The following is a 16,935-nucleotide window of genomic DNA, read 5'->3' as shown; positions in this document are numbered from 1 at the left end:
TTTTTTAAAGTTAAATCTTTACAAATCTAGTTTTGTTTACGTATTTTGCACATATGTCTTATGTCAATTAAATGATATGAAAAGTATCGTATCTCAAATATATAACTTTAAGTTGTGTCTCATACAATTTTTTTCCATTTTTTTTTTACAAATAATGAAAATTTCAAGAGTTCACATAATTGAAGACGTCCTTTCAAGATTATAGAAAACTAAATAACTAATTTATAGCATTTCAAAGTTTAGAATATATTGATCTATCATAACTTAAATATACTATTGTATTAATAATTACATGGTTATAGCTTAACTTATTTCCAAAGTTAATATTACCATGTTAATTCATTTTTTGTCGTCCTTGTCGTGTTCTAGAATTTAGTACTTTCTCTGTTTTATTTTATATACTTGGACATGTATTTATGTAGTAAGAATATTTTTTTCTTATTTGTTCATTTAACAAATCACCTATTATTTTTTCTTCATACTATTTCAGTGTTAAATAACTATATAAAATAGTAATAGTCAAATTTAAAATTTTAAATATCACTAAAGGCTAGTTTAGTAGAACAAAAAATATCTCTAATAAAACTTTCTTAAGGCTGTGCTAAGTTAACATGAGTCGAGCAATATTAAAATAAATAAATAATTAAAACCAAATCAAAACTCTTAAGAAGTTAAAGGAAAACAACAAACATGAATTGTTGAATCTAGATAATCAACTACTCCACAAACCTCATAAACGTCTATTATTTACGTAATTTATAGAAGTTTATCAAACCTTTATGTAAGGTAAATTTTAAAGAAAGAGGCCCTGATAATTATATACGTAAAGGTTAGTTGTAAAGAAATAAGGAAAAAACTTTCAGATCTTCTTAAAATAAAATTCAGTTGATTTAGAATTTTTAAATTAATGAAAAAGTGTTAGTTTTCATTAATTCTGATGACTACTTCCAATAGGGAAATGTTTTACCATAAATATATTTAATTAATTTTCAACTCTTAAATATTAAGAAAAAATAGTGAAAAGACAATTTTGTCTAAAAACAAAGTTTTTTTAGTGAAGGGCAAAAAGTTCAAATGATATTTTTAAGACCCTTCACACTTCTAATATATAGATATATAGATTATAGATTATAGGTATAGACAGATATAGATTATAGATATGTAAACTAGAACCTGAGGGGCACAGGGGCGGATTTAGTGTATTATGTGGGGGTACCCGGGAACCCAGTAACTTTTGTACGGTTCTTGAATTTATATTGAAAAAACTAGTAAATATATAAAAGTTACAAGTTGGAAACCCATAAATGAAGTGTGTTATTGGTCTAGTAGTAAGAAGAAGCTTGCTAAAGCTTTGTTAGGCCTCTTGGTTGTGGGTTCAAGCCCCATCACCCATGGTATTTAATTTTTATTTTGAGCAAGGAACCTGCAACTTTTAAATTTTAGATTTGCCTTTGAAGGAATTGTTTGTTATTTTAAACAAGGAACCCACAACCTTTAAATTCTAGATCTAGATCTGCCTCTGCACTGCAGGGGTGGCTTGGTGAAGCGAGTATGAAATTTGTTTTAAGCCCTTAAACTGTTGGCTTGGTGAAACGAGTATGAAATTTGTCTTAAGCCCCTAAACTATTGCTTCAAAAAGTTTTAGGATAATTGTCTGACTTTTTTTCACTTAAAATAATATTGAAGATCATAAAAAAAAGTTTAAAATTTATGTTAAAAGAAAAAACTATATAACTTTTACCATAATTATTTTAGAACTTTAATTTAAATAACTCAAATCTTCATATTAATAAATAAAGTTTCTACAACAACATCCAAGATAATATGGGAGAGTACTCACAAAAATACCTGAAATTTGACCGGATTACCAGTTGAGCATATTGAACTTTGCGGGGGTCCTATTACACACCTATACTTTTTTAAGTGGAATTAATTCCCCCGGACTTTTTTAAAGTGGAATTAATTGCCCTCTACAAAGTTATACCCAGTTTTGACTTCGGAAGTTTTGTACACACGCTTTGTCTTCTCCATTTTATCACTTTTCAATATTTTTTCACCATTATAACCATATTAAAGATTCCACAACTCAAATTCCTTCTGCAAATCAAATTCCAAATGATTTCATTGAGTCAATTACGAATTTCAAGTCTAAAAAACTGGAAATTCAAATTACAATTTTCGACTATTCAACACAACCTGTGGCACATTGAACGCAATGAAACTGGAAATTGAATTTGAATTCAAGTATGAAATTGAATTTGAAATTATTCAAAGTTCCAAATTGAAAACTTTCTTCAAGAATTATTCAAATTTGCTTCAAGTTTCGACGAACAATTTTTTTTCCCTCTCTTAGTGGATTTTCTTTTTTGATTTTTCCCCTTAGTTGGTGGCTGATCAATGGTGGTTGGTTGGTGGTGGTAATGGTGGATTAAATTTTGTCATTTTGATGGAATTGAAGATGACCCATTTGGGGTGTGTGTTGAAATTGAATCAAATTCATGTAATTGAACTGGGTGTGTTGAATATGACCATTTGGATGTGTATGTGTGTGATGAAATTGTGTTCAATTTCAATTCAACAATGGAGCAACCATTGTTGAAGACTCTATTGTTGGAGAGAATAAAGAAAGAACATAGAAGAGAAGAGAGAAGAATGAAAAAATAAATAAAAAATATAAAACTTTAAAAAATTTAGGGGCTGTTTGGCAAAAAAAAAAGGAGTTTTTAACGTTTTTTAACAGTTTCACGCGCTCAATGCGCGTGACTAACACACAATGGGCCAAGTGACAAATATATGCCATTAAAATACGAAAAAAAAAGGTTTTTGGGGTAATAGGACCCCGCAAAGTTCAGTATGCTCAACTGGTAATCCAGTCAAGCTTCAGGTATTTTTGTGAGTATTTTCCCAAGATAATAATATATTACAAACACATGACTAATATCTTATTAACTAGAATTGGTTATTAGTTTTATATTCTTACGTGACGTTAATTAAAGATTTGATGTCATTTAATACTAATGTTATAACATAACAATAACATTCAGTATGTGAAACTAAAAATGACAAATAGTTACGAGAGATGTTGTGTGTGTCAATAGAAAAAAAGGAAAGGTACTCAAAACTTTTTTCACATGCAAGTCCGTGAACGTCCTTTTGCCTCTACGTCATTTAAATATGGTCTTCTATTTTGAAGTTCTAGAATCGTTTATCAGTCAGTTGGTTTTCTAAACCTGCTTCAATCATCTTTGCAGAACTGACATACTTTATAGGTGGGTGAGGATTTTCATTCACCTTTTTTTATTCATCAGTATTTGTTGATATTCTTAGTGGTTCTTGCTCTTTAAAATTGTTTTCAACTGTGTGCTAGTCTTATTTGTTTTCAATTTTTAATTGACACTTCAATTTTTTTCAATGCACTTAAAAGAGCTAATTAGTTATTATTATTTTATTTGTTTGCTCGATGTTTTCCCTTTTTGTCCTAAACAGCCAGCAGAGCGTTTGTGGTTCAAGTTTTTGAGTTGCATCGTCTAATAAAGGTGAGGCAATTTTAGAGGCTAGATTTCTCGTAGCATCATAAATCACACCTCGCTGGACTGGATTGATAAGAGGAGTCTATTTAGCAGAGGCGGATCCAGTATTTCAAACTTGTGGGTTCTCAAGTGCTCCTTTCCTACCACTAAGTTATCCTTTGGTTTAGTTATGGGTTACCATCTATTAATATTTATAAATTTTGACGATTTTTCTATGTAATTTTAAGCCTTACGGTAGTAGGTATGGTTCCCGAGAACCCACACATTCTACTCTACATCCACGACTGCTATCTAGTCCTGTGATGTAATCATTTTCAGCACTATTGTTGGTGCTATACTTTTTAACTAATAATATTACCTATCGAAAAAAAAAAGACAATTTACATTTACTTTTTCTTCTCTTGAATTAAGTAATTCTGTATAACAGGTCCAAAGACTCATAGCTGGTTCACAAAGCATGCTCGATGATGGTGCTTATTTTGGCAAATTCATCTGCTAAAAGACTTCCGTTGGAGCATATTTTTAGAGATGACCGTCACAATGTTTCAAAGCAAAGAAAGGATTCTGAAAAGCCTCACACTAGGATGGAAAATATACCGCAGGCAACCATTATATGGACCTACAAAAATACTGTAGGCAACCATTATATGGACCTAAATGATGGGCTCTGAATGGACCCAGTAACAGGAAAATACTTTTTGCATCTCCAACAGATCACGCCTACGTTCCTCCTCCATATGGCATGCTAGTTATAAATCCAGCAATCTCATCTTCAGCTGTTGATCAATCAAGCCAGTTTGCTGCTCAAGGTTTACAAAGTCAGTTATAGGAAGAAGAGCTAATTTTTATGTTCAACGTCAAAAACTCGAATAATGTGCCAAACAGTAAACATGGAACTATTATAGATGTAAAGTCTCATTCCTAAATGCTGAGATGCAGGCCAGCAGTGCAAATGGAACAGCTAACAGAAAAGTTGTGGATAACGCCTTCCTCTATTCCCAACTTCTCCTCCAGCCACCGGGACCCCGGATACAGGCCCCCAACCTCGTGTTCCTATTCACCCTGTTAGATTCATCAAAGTTGTACCTCGTAATGCATGGTCAGTCACAAAATCCGCCGCATGGATTTTTGAGTCTATACAAGAAGAGAGAAAATAATGACTCTGGTTTTACTCATCTATAGGCATTAGTTACTGATTTGTTAATGTGACAATTAGTGTTAATGATCAATTTCTTGTAACTTTTTAGACAGCAATATTGTAACTGGAATTTTATCCGGTAAGTGAGCCATTTTGTAAATAACATACTTGAAGAGTACCTTATAATTATATCACATGTTAGATGTTTTTTCTTCGGAAACTTCTCTAAATTGCGGGACTAAGGTTTGCTTACACACCTATTCTTTCCAGGCTTCACTTGCTGATACGGGTACGACCACGAGGATGCACGTATGTGAGAATGCATTGGACTCGTCCAATAAAGCGTCCAAGTGAAGTGTGGAGAAGACCTTGGATCACACCAAAACCGACCCTAAACTTGCACTCCAAGGGCGCCTTTGGTCACATTTCATTAAAGGGACCTTTTGGTCATTTTACCTAATATTTGTAATACACTATAAATAGAATGATGTAGGGTTTTAGTCATTAGTTTTTGTTGAATATTGGAGTTGTAACATTTGAAACTCTCTCTTGTGAGAAAGGCCCCCATAGTCGAAACTTGTAACTAGGGAAATCAACATTGAGTGTGGATTCACTCGTGTTGGACTCAAGCTTGGAAACGTTGGATGCTTGGGAGATCGAGGTCACTCTTGTGCCAACGTAAGAGTTAGGTATTTGTTGTGTGTGATGTTAAAGGTCTAAGAATGGAATAGGCTTTTGTATTTTTAAGATTATACCTTCAATTTGTCTAACTATTTATCCTTTTACCTTCTTGTAATCTTATTTAGTGTTTGTGTTGTAATCTTATGTTTTTGTTGTTATTGTTAAATCCAAATCTTGTGTCTTCTTGTTCATCATCTTATGTTCTTAAGCTAGTTTTTTAGTCCGCTGATTTGGTGTAATATATACCTTATTATCTTCTTGTTATTGTGTTCTTGGAAAGTCGAGACTTGTCTCCAAAAGGGTTCACGGATTTCTTCCATTTTGTGGACTGTTTTTGGACTGATTTCGTGTTTCCGTTATTTTTCTCGTATCACTTGCGGAATTTTTTTTAACTAAATTTTTGGTGGTTTGGTCAGACCATTTTATTCAAAAGGGCCCAAATGACCAAAATTACAACAAATATGTCCAAAATTCGAATCCATGACCCAGTCCAAAAGAAAAGGAAGATGAAAAGTTTCCTTTTTTTCTAATATAGATAGGTTTAAGACAAGAGAACAAAGTACTCATCCCTTTCTCTTCAAATTGTCCCCAACGATGTTGCCGGTGGTATTTCAAGCTCCGATTTCTCCTTCTCTGGGTTTTGTTCTAGCTAAATCCATGGTGGAAAGAATGATATTGTTGCATGCCTTTTGTTTCTTTCACCTCGTTTGCCAAAGAATCAGACACTGAGTTCCCTTCCCTAGATGTATGTGTAACAGTGACATTTAGCTTCTGAATGAATAGTCCGAGCTCCTCAATAATATCAACAAGCTCCCAAGGTATTTTGCAATGCATCAGAATCATTTGCTTAAGGCTTAACGAGTCTGTCTCTATGATGAAATTTGTAAAATGTTTCTCATAATAGTACTCTAAATCCTCTTTAATAGCAATAGATTCCACTTCTGTGTTTGTACCTAGCCCTAAGCCTTTAGCTCTAGCATACACAAGATCTCTTTTTTTTCTCTTATGCAAAACCCATATGAACTCATCCTCGAATTTCCCCTACAAGCTCCATCCGTGTTGCATTTTAACTGCATGGATTCTGGTTTCTTCCATACCACCTTTTGATAATGTAATCTTGGCCTATATGTACTCATAGTGTCCACCACTCCTGGCCATGTACAATCCTTCAAATTTATCCACGGATACAAATTCTTGATCATCTTCTTTATCACCTCTTGGACCTGCAAAACCATCCCATTAAAAGAAATGGACCCTCCATGTTTTATAGAATTCCTCCTATTTCATATTGTCCACATGATTATAGCTGGTACAACTCTGAAAATCTTGTTCAGTTTTGATTCTGACTCATTTATCCACCATAATATAATCATCTTTTGTAGTTGTGTATTGTCCACCTTAATTCCTGCAAAATGAGCAAACTGCCTCCAAAGCTTGAAAGCTAAGGGGTCTGTTAGTAAAACATGTGTCATGGTTTCCTCCCTTTTATCTTCACAACACTAGTATTTTGATACCAACTGAATCTCCATTCTCTTTAAGTTATTTAAGTTATCATCTGTAGGAATCCTTTTCAACCATACCCTCCATAAGAAGAAATTATATTTAAAAGGTAAACCCTTATTCCATATGAATTCATAATATCTCTTTTCCTCCTTTTTTTTCCTGATGATCTCCTAGGCAGATTTCACAGTAAACTGGCCACTTGTATTTCTCATTAACCATGGTCTATCATTCTGATGTTCCTCAACTACAGGCTTTACTATCTCTAGATTCAAATCCACTATGTCTTCAGATAAACATGATAACAATAGTTGCTTGTCCCACTTCCCATTTTTGATAAAATTCGTCACCTCTATCTCCTCATCCTGGAAAGACTCCCCTTCCACATAATACAAAGCACCCTGTTTTATCCAATTATCATACCAAAATGATACGGGAAAAACAACAGAAACACGAAACAACTCCAAAACAGTCCACTAATCTTAAGGATTTGAGGACTAAGATGGAGACCACTCTCGGATTCCCTACAACAACAACAATACGAGATAACAACGGTGCATTTGACATCAAACACTGCAGCAACTCAATGCTAACAAGATGAACACAATGAAAACAAATTTTGGATTCACTAAGGACACAAAACAGTCCACTATAAATCTACAAAGTGCAATAAGATAAAGATAGATAGATAGACCAAATGAGGGAATAATATTAACAACACGAGAATTGTTACACCCTTGGACCTTTAATACTATACACAACACTAACCTTACGTAGGCACAAGAGGGATCTCGATCTCCCAAGGACCAATGTTTCCAAGCTTGAATCCAACACGAGTGATTCCACACTCAAGTTGATTTCCCTAGTTACAATTTCAGATTTGTGCCTCAAGGAGAGAGGACTTGTCTTTCAATGTTATACAACATTTATCATCATCAAAATCTAATGAATGAATCCCTAGAAGGTTGTATTTATAGTGTATTACAAAAATAGTGTGAAATGTCCAAAATGACTCCTTACTCAAAGTCTTCAAGTGGGCTCCCTTGGAGTGCATTGTATGGACTGATTTTGGAGCCTAGTTAGGCCTTCCTTTGCACTTCACGTGTATACTCCAAGTCTCGGGTTTATTCACTCTCGTACTCACCCACCTCCGTGGTCGTACCCGTATCATCCTTCCCTTCTTGAAAAGGATTCAACCTCGAATCCGTACCTTGCAAAATCAAGAGAAGACAAACAAACACATATCCTCATGACATGAGGGGTTAGGGTTAGCAAAAATAACACATCACATGCCATGCCAATGTGGGACAAACTTGGAGTATACCCACGGGTCCTTTGTGTTGAACATGAAAACCTTAGTATAAATGGCACAAAGGAAGAGGTCATCATCAACAAAAAGAGACAAGGAAGAACCTTGCCTCCCTTTATTAGCACCCACAATCAAACATTGTTTGTCGTCTTGACCAAGCATCAAGTAGGAAGTGTAGAAATTCCCACATTTTCGGAGGGTGCCGGGGTCAAATGGGAGAATTAGCCAAGGGTCTAAGCCGAGGTTAGCCCTTCCTTCCCCTAGAATGTCACTCCCACAACCACGTATGACATTTACCTTTAAGAGAAGACTAACATTCAAGAATAGAGAGACACGACCTAGAAGTCCTACCTCAAAAAAACATATGCCATCATTTACAATATTTCCATACACATGATCTCTGTGAACAAAACTACTAGCAAGGCTTTTACCACACAAGATGTTCAAAGAGTCACGTGCACCATCAAGATCAATTCTATAAACACCATCACTAACTTGATATTTTTTAAGCACGCCACACAATGCTCAAGTAGTGGAATACATTCATGAGTAAGTTGATCTTCATTCACATCCTCATTAGTTGTTGGCAACTCACATTACTAACGTAGACTCACCTTGGTTAGCACAAGGGTCAACTAGTGTGTGATTACTCTTGTCAATTGGTAATAGAACCTTGTTCAAGTTATAAGGGCTAGCACTAGATGGACATAAATCATTCTTACAAGAAGAATCAATTTCGTCATCTAAAGGATCAACTAGTGCTTGCGTACTTACAACAAGAGTTTGGTCCCCACATAACCTAACATCACCAAGAGTATCACCATAGGGAGACTCAAATACCTCTACTCTAGGTAAATCCGTAACTACATCCAATTGGCCACTACTAGCCACAACACAACATTCTAAGTTCATAGGAGTGTAGGGAATAGTGTTTTTACCTCGTAGCTCACATGAGCTACGGCCTCCCTCTTGACGTGTGTCCGTGCAGCCCAATTGCTCCCTTTGACCTATCATACGATCCAACCTTTCATTTTCCATAACTAGGTCTCGGGACATAGTGTCAAGGTAGGCTAAAATGACATTGGTGGCATTGTTATCCATGGGTTGAGAGGTGAAAGTCGCGGATTTCCTTGTAATTGTACCTAAAAAAAAGAAAGAAAAGAACACCTACAAACAAAAGACAAGTAAGTTTGAAACAACCTCACCACACTCCCGCACACTTGATCATCTCACACTTGGTTTCACAAGTGTTGAAAACCAGCTTGTACTTCGTGAGTGATTGAGGGTCGAGTCTACTCTTGCCCAGAATAGATTTTTGTTTGAGTTGACTCAAGCAAAATTTGTTACGGACTTGAACCAACAAGATACAATGATTTCACAAAAGAGAAAAGCACACAACAAATGCGTAACACGAATGAACGAACACAAAAACTAACTAACAATCTAGTAGATAAGTACTAGTTTGCCAATTAGTATTGGAACCAACGAAATTGAAACTAAGAAACAACAAACGGAAACTAAGAAATCTAAAATTTGAGCTTAAATATGTTGCGTGAACAGTAAAATATGATGATGTGGCAGCCACGTATTGGTCTCGGTTGCACATAACTTTTGTTGTCCAATTTCAAGTCTTGGTCAATTTTTCAATTTGGACTTTGGTGGAACTTGTTCAATGGAGGGAAATACAAAGTAGTCTTTAGAGCTTTTTTTTCAATTAAAATTTCAAGACTTGAAGTCTTGGACTAGACTTGTACTCCTCATTAAAACATGGATCCTTGTTTTATGGAAAAGTGGTTGAGATGTGATTGACTTGTTGATGAGTGATGGTAAGTCTTCCAAAACTAACAAAGTTTCACCTTTTTCCCTTCACCTTTATGATCTAAGGTTCACTTTATTTTAACAAGCTATGAAGGTTGTGAAGAACTTTAAGAACAAAATCAACAATCACCAAGAACAACCAACAACAACAATTTCATACGACTCGAAGTCCTAGAACACCAACAATTTCACACGGCCAACTTCCAATTTTCACAATACAATAGCTTCAACACTTGGCCAAGACAATTACAACTTCAACAAAATGGTTCTTAGGCCACCAATGAACAACAATATCACGTGGACAAGCTTATAACAACAACAAGATGAAGGCCACAAGGCTAAAACAGTCCACCACAACAATGTTCAACAACAAATCGGTCAAGTTCAAGTTCACGACTATAACTTCAACAAATACAAGCTCAAACTTAGATTTAGACTCAAAGTGTTATTGGAGAACAAAACTAACACTAGAAACACTCAAGACAAGTAAAAATCTCGGCCAAGACACAAAAAGAACACAATTTTTGATCAAGAACACAAAATGGACAGATTGTTCTTTTTCTGAAATTTTAGATTTTTTTTTTTGATTTTTCAAGTGAGCTAGCCCAAGATTTGATCTTGTAGGAACAAGATCAAGCTATTCTTTGATACCAAATGATATGGGAAAAATAATGAAAACCTAAAACAACTCCAAAACAATCCACTAATCTTAAGGATTTGAGGACTAAGATAGAGACCACTCTCGGATTCACTACAACAACAACAATACGAGATAACAACGGTGCATTTGACACCAAACACAGCAGCAACACAATGATGACAAGATGAACACAATGAAAACAAATTTTGGATTCAAGAAGGACACAAAACAGTCCACTATGAATCTACAAAGTGCAATAAGATAAAGATAGATAGATAGTCCAAATGAGGGAAAAATATTAACAAACCAAGAATTATTACACCCTTGGACCTTTAATACTACACACAACACTAAACTATCTCCTACATAGGTACAAGGGGGATCTCAATCTCCCAAGGACAAACATTTTCAAGCTTGAATCCAACACGAGTGATTCCACACTCAAGTTGATTTCCCTAGTTACAATTTCAGATTTGTGCCTCAAGGAGAGAGGACTTGTCTTTCAATGTTATACAACATTTATTATCATTAAAATCTAATGGATGAATCCCTAGAAGGTTTTATTTATAGTGTATTACAAGAATAGTGTGAAATGTCCAAAATGATCCCTTAGTCAAAGTCTTCAAGTGGGCTCTTTTGGAGTGCATTTTATGGACTGATTTTGGAGCCTAGTTAGGCCTTCCTTTGCATTTTACGTGTACACTCCAAGTCTCGGGTTCATTCACTCTCGTATTCATCCACCTCCGTGGTCGTACCCATATCACAAAAGCTTGAATTACCAATTGTTACCTATCACCATATATTATGTTCCACCTCTTCCCTTAATATAGAAATTATTTTCCTTCATACATGTGATGCTCCAGTTCCTTTAGTTAATAAAGGATGTAACTTTTTTCAATACTTATTCCACATATATGAACTCCACATCGAAGATGTGTATGTTCTAAACTCTACCAAATTTTTGCAAAAAGTGTCTTGGACATATCATGTAACAGTCTAAATTTAAGTCCACCTTCATTTTTAGGATAACACATTAGCTGCCAAGAGACCCAATGCTTATTTTCCGAGCCAATAACATTACCCCAGAAGAACTTTGGAAAAATCTTGTATAGTTGGTTAGCTACACTCACTGGAGGATTTATAGCAGACAGAATAAATATGGGCATAAACTGTAATACATGAACAATTAGAATATATTTTCCCCCATAAGAAAGAAGTCTATTCTTTTATGAAGTTAATATCTTCATCACATTTTTCATTAGATCATTATAATGTTCTTTATTCTTTCTGCCATAAAAAATTGGACAATCAGGTAAGTGAAAGGAAACTTACCTTGGTTTATCTTAGTTATCCCTTTTATGCTATTGCTCACAGTTGTAGGAACCTTATCATTCAAATAGAGTAAACTTTTGTCTAAATTGATCATTTGACCAGAGGTGTACTCATATTTCCTCAAAAATGTCATCATTTTCTTCATCGATGATGGTTGTCCAGAGCAAAATAGGATAGTATCATCAACATATGATAAGTGGTTAATGTTAGGGATCCACTTAGGCATTCCATATCCTCTGAAATTTGGATCATTAAACAACTCATTTAGACTTCTTAGTAAGACTTCAGTTGAGATAATAAACAAGATTGGTGATAAAGGGTCTCCCTGCTTTATACCTCTTGATGAATGAAAGAAACCATAATACTGGCCATTCAAAACCACTGAATACTAATTGTTACTAATCAATCTAACCACCATATCAATAAGTCTTTCATAAAAGCCAAACCTTCTCAACGCCTCAACAAGGTACTTCTAGGAGACGCTATTATAGAACTTTGCAATATCCAAATTCACAACCACATTGTGAAGCTTTTCCTTTCTATTAATATCTATAATAATCTCCTGAGCTAATAAAATATTTTCTTTTATGCTTCTCCCTTTAACAAAACCAGCCTGATTATTAGAGATAATATTAGGAAACACCTCCACCATTCTCATATGGACCATCTTGGATATAATTTTACTAAAAAAAGTGCTAAGACTAATGGGTCTTCAATCACCTAAGGTATTCACTACTTCCTTCTTTGGAATCAACATAAGATTAGTATGAGTAATGTACCTAGGTAATTCACCTCCACAAAAGAAAGTTTTCACCAAATTAGTAATGTCCTCTCCAACTGTACTCCAACAACACTGAAAAAATTGACCTGAAAAACCATCAGGTCCACTTACAGACTCCCCATTCAAAGAAAAAAACAACTTGATTGACCTCTTCTATTTCAGGCATTCTTACTAGTCTGTCATTTTGCTCCTCAGAAATACTTTTCTTAATACATCATAGCATATCATAGTTAAGAGTTACCTGAGTCTCTTTAAATTGTACCATGAAAATCTGCACTGCCTCCTCTTCAATGTTTTGAGCTAATGTGATAATGTATCCTTGCCTTGTCTGAATTTCCATAACTTGCAACCTCCTCCTCATTCATTTCACATAAGAGTGAAAGAATTTTTTATTTCTATCTCCATCTGTAAATCATTTCATCCCTGCCTTTTGTTTCCAATACTCTCCCTCTATTTTCCTTAGCCTCTTTAAATCTGCTTCTGCTTTATTTAATTTAGCTCTATTCTCTGGAGTTGGCTGTATCTCTAGTTGTACTTCCTTTACTTTTATAACATCTTCCAACGTGGATACCTTTTGAAATATATCTCCAAAAGTCTCCCTACTCTAAACAACAAGTGTTGATTTCACCTTTTTCAACTTTTCATGTACTACTTGAAATGAAGACCCAAAGATGTTTTCACTCCAAGTTTTATTCACTATCCCATGAAAATATTTATACTTGGTTCAAAAATTTAAGAACCTAAAAGATTTTCTCACATGTGCCTATGCAGTATTACCAATGACATGAAGAAGTGCATGGTCTGAGCCCTGCCTAATAAGATGATTAACTTCAGCATAACCTGCATAAGATCATAGTTACCAAAAACCCTGTCAAACCTTTTAAAGATACAGTCATCTTGAATTCTTCCATTCCACCAAGTGAATCTGCTTTCTGTGTATCTTAATTCATTCAATGCACAAGTGTTCATACATTGAAAAAAATCAAGAGTCTCCTGTTGGGTCACTGGGAGACCTCCTAATTTTTCAGAATCATCCATTATCACATTAAAGTTGCCACCAACAAGCCAAGGGTTGTGAGTGTTACTAATAATTTCCTCCAAATCCTCCCATACTCTAATCTCTCTAAGTGACTACATCTAGCATACATTGCAGTTACTTTAAAAACATCTACTTCTCCTCTCAGTTTGTACTCCATTGTTAATTGTTGTATAGAATCTGTGGTTCTAATTTCTTCCCATTCCTCATCCCAAAAGACCCAAATTTTATCTGAATAACTTGCTTTAGCATGTGCTACATCTAGTCTTCTTCTGTAATCCTCTAATTCTGATGGGCTTTGAAAAGGTTCCATTAAAGCAATGTAAGAGTAGTGATTCCTTTTATGAAGGTCTATTAGTCTCTCAAATGAGCTTTGAGTTCTAATAGATCTAATATTTTAGAATAGCACCTTATTAATCATTGATCACCACTAGATTTGAAACCTGGCTTACTCCCTGTATTAATTTGTGACTTGACACCGGTGTTTTTGTAATCTTTTCTATTTTTCCTTTTAACTGGCCAATTTGTCTTGGAGATAAATCTTTATCCCTACCAATTTGATCTATATTAGCTTCCATTTCTACATTCTCTTCATGGTCTTGCTTATGTTGTTTCTCCTACTGTGTGAGGTTCTGGATTTTAGGCACCTCAATATCCCCTCTTCTTTCTACTTTATTTTCTGATATCTCTGCAACATGATCTTTATTACTATTCCTGTTTTTTGTAACTTTCTTTCCTTCTACTTGATTATGTACATTTTTTAGTAAATCAACTGTATCCTAATCATCGTTATCTCTTTCCTGATCTTTTACTGAACTTTGTGACTCTTTCTGTAGTTCTCCTCTTTTGGTAGACTTATTACTGCACTTTTGTGGAGTTGATTCCTTGTTATCTTGCTTCCTTTTGGTATTCAGAGTATGCCCATCTTCCTGAGTGTTTTGTTCTTTGCCAGTTATTTCTTTGTGTTATTACCATCTATTTTCTCTTGTTAGCAGTATCTTCTGCATCTTTCTCCTCCAGTGGTCCAAACCTGGTATTTACTGCTATATCCGCATCTTTCGATGTTGTTCCTTCTGATTCCATCTCATCTCCTATTTTCTTCTATGATTCCATCTTCTTTTCACCTATTTCCTCTTTTGTTTCTGAAATTCTTCTTCTTCTGTACCCTTGGCTTTACTTTTGTCTTCTGTATTTGCCAATTTTTCTTTGTTCTTGGCTTGTCCTCTCTGCGATTCCGTATCCTCTTGTTCATCCACCTCCTCATTGTCTTCCTTTGGATATAATTCGGGATGAATGAAATAGCATTCCTTCTCATTATGCCCCTGTAATTTGCATTCCTTACAGTATTTTGGCACGTAATCATATTTGATGTGAATCCACTTCTCTACAACTTCTCCTGTCTTTTTCCGTATCTCAATATTGATCTTTTTAGGAAAATCCCCTAATAGATCAACTTCCAGTTTAACTCTCGCACAACTTGATCTTGTTTTGTTCTGTGTAGCTAAATCTACCTGCAAAGGATTCCCAACAGCATCTGCCAATGAGAATACCGCTTCTTTTGCAAAGCAATTCGGAGGTAGTGATGGAAAGGATATCCATCTAACTGCATAAGTGGTTTCTTCCTCAGGATTGAACATTGGATCCCATTTCAACGTTCTCATAGGATATGACCAGAAATTCTTTGTGATATAGAACTGAGGTTTAGATAAAAGATGCACATAATCTTCAATCTTTGTAGCTCTTATTAAAATATGTCTATTACTCAATAAACCAATGTTGATCTCTCCCTTTAGCTCGCATTGTTTTGGAATTAAATGTCTCAGATCTTGTATATCTGGCCAGCCATATGGGAATTTTTCAATAACCGCATATTGTAAATCTTCTTTTATAATCATTTGATTTGCCTCATCTTACTCCCAAATAATACGTGGTTCCCCATGCAAGTATGATATCTCTTTCAATGGAAGTTGCATAGCAGGCTTATTAAGTGATTGTAACAAATTTGCAAATGTAGGTTTTGGTATTATCGGATCCACTTGATCAGTCTCCGTCATCAGAGGTTGGTCGCTGGCCACCAAGGCCATCGTTTCCGACTATCTTTAACTAGGGTTCCTATTTTTTCGGCGCTGGCTTCACTTGCGGGATTACAGTATATTGTTAATGATTTTTCTTCCTGGTGTTGTATAATGAAAGTGAACAACTGAATTTTTTTCATTTAGACAGTTGAAAACAAAGGAAACATTTTAGAGGTCATTTGATTTGAAGATAAGTTACGGTGGAATTAGTTATGTCGAAATTATTTATTTAGATATTATTTCTTTTTGATAGTTTAGTTTGTTGTACTAAAAACACGCATTGCATAATTTATTTTTAAAAAATTATTTGTTGACAAAAATATCCCCAACCTTACTCGGTAGAAAAAGGTTTGAGAGACATTAAAGGTATTTTTGTCATTTCATTATTTTATCTCATAATAACCAACCCTGATACACTATCATCCTGATACTAATTATTCTTATTATTATAATAACTAGTTTAACCGGACGTGTCTCGCACGTGTAACGTTTGATTATTTAAAATTAAATAATTTTTTCTATTGTGAAGATATTTAATAAAGTGTAAACATAAATATATATTTTAGTGTAAGCACATATCTTTCCCTTGCTGTCAGAGGCTAAGAGAGACATCGATTTGAATCATATTTGTATTACGGTTATTTTTCTTTTTTTCTATATTTAAAATCTTTTATTGTTTTTAAAGTCAAATCATTACAAAAATCATTAATTACATTCTTATTACGTACTTAAAACTTTTAAAATTTTGGTACTTCTTATATTTTTCTAGTTGATTTAGAATTATTAAACTAATGAAAAAGATATTAGTTGTTATTAATTCTGATGACTTCTTCTAATAAGGAAAAAGTTTTACAACAAGTGTTTAACTAATTTTCAATTTTTAAATATTAGAAAAATAGTAAAAATACGATTTTGTACTTTTAACGAAGGTAAAAAATTTCAAACAATATTTATAAGACCCTTTAAACTTTTAATATAGTACTAGTGTAACTGCACGTGTAATGTTTGATTATTTAAAATTAAATAATTTTGTTTATTGTGAGATTTTAATGAAGTGTAAAAAATTCAAATTACTTTTCAAAAACCTTTCTTTTA

General features: G+C 34.3%; 1 long non-coding RNA gene across 1 annotated transcript; it reads left to right on the top strand.

Annotated features, from left to right (window-relative positions):
* The first annotated feature begins 5,615 nt into the window (after window positions 1-5,615).
* Window positions 5,616-16,029, top strand: LOC124889462. The gene is made up of 2 exons (XR_007048476.1): window positions 5,616-6,167; window positions 15,780-16,029. It is a non-coding gene; the product is annotated as an uncharacterized LOC124889462 (long non-coding RNA).
* Window positions 16,030-16,935: the final 906 nt, after the last annotated feature.

This window comes from Capsicum annuum, chromosome 12 (assembly GCF_002878395.1).
Source record: "Capsicum annuum cultivar UCD-10X-F1 chromosome 12, UCD10Xv1.1, whole genome shotgun sequence".
NCBI lineage: Eukaryota > Viridiplantae > Streptophyta > Magnoliopsida > Solanales > Solanaceae > Capsicum > Capsicum annuum.
The sequence above is the reverse complement of the archived record's forward strand: the minus strand, read 5'-3'. Positions and strand labels throughout refer to the sequence as shown.